The sequence below is a fragment of the Laccaria bicolor genome, genomic scaffold (genome assembly GCF_000143565.1).
Source record: "Laccaria bicolor S238N-H82 LACBIscaffold_13 genomic scaffold, whole genome shotgun sequence".
Classification (NCBI taxonomy): Eukaryota; Fungi; Basidiomycota; class Agaricomycetes; order Agaricales; family Hydnangiaceae; genus Laccaria; species Laccaria bicolor.
The window spans coordinates 892362-893716 of NW_001889884.1; positions in this window are offsets into that span (position 1 = coordinate 892362).

A 1355-nucleotide genomic window follows, 5' to 3' on the forward strand; every position below is an offset into this window, starting at 1 on the left:
CTCTGCATCTTTGAAGATAAATTTAGCATCCCCAACACACACTGTGTATTCTCCATGGGTTCCAACACCCTCCCCTGCTATAAAATCTGATGCTGCTCCCTAACCAGATTTCATGCGAACCATATTGCAATGGTCAAGGAATACAAGGTCTTTATCATGCCCCACTGATTCCTGCCGGATTCCGGTCATTCCTGTGGAATCCAGCGGAATCCAGAGGAATCAAATTTGGCAGAGACACCAGCCAAAATGACATTCCAGGGGACAAATATTCCTCAGGAATGATGTCATTCCTGATTAGTAGCCAGAATGGTCCCCGGAATGGACAAAAAGGAATGCAACTGGAATGCAATGTCCGGAATACACATTACTAATCAATAATATTAATAAACATTAATATACCCATGCCCAAATCGAGTCTCAGCAAACGCCGAGGCTCAACTTCACATCATCAAACAATCCACAACATTTGTCTTCTAACCACCACCATCGTTGTCGACAACAACCGGGAACACCACGTCACCACCAGCCACAACCGTTGCCATTGCCGTCACCGCCCACTGAGGACGACAATGGACGACAACGGATGATGAGGACGACAACACGTCAGCAGATGACGAGGACGGCCACATGTCAACGGACGACGACCACGTCAACAGATGACGAGGACAACGACTACATGCCAATGGACAACAACCACGTCAACAGAGGATGGCCACGTCAACAGACAGCCATGACCATGGATGAGGATGTGCCCCCGACGATGGGAAACCAAGGTGCCATGTCGCTGTCAGTGACGTGGCAACAAGGTGAGTGCCCCATCCCAACACGTCTTGTTAACGACCACCACGACAGGACGGGTGCTCACAACAATGAGCGCCCATTGACAAACACCACACCACGTTACAACACAACGACAAAAAGTGCCCACGACGTAGAGCGCCCACCCCGTTGGTGAAGACAATGACGAGTGCATACGACGACACCACGACAACGCAACATGATGGCGACACCACACCACGATGGCGACACGACACCACGATGGCGACACCACACCACAATGGTGACACGACACCACGATGGCGACACGACACCACGATGGCGACACGACACCACGATGGCGACACGACACCATGACAGCGACATGACACCATGACGACACGCGCCCACATCATCGAGCGCCCACATCATCGAGCGCCCACATCATCGAGCGCCCACATCATCGACAACGCAACACGACTTCCTTTTCCCTCCCCCTTCCTTTTCCCTCCCCCTTCCTTTTCCCTCCCCCCTTTGTCCCTCCCCCTCCCCCTTCCCTGTCCCTCCCTATTCCTTGTCCCCCCCCCCCCCCCCCAGAA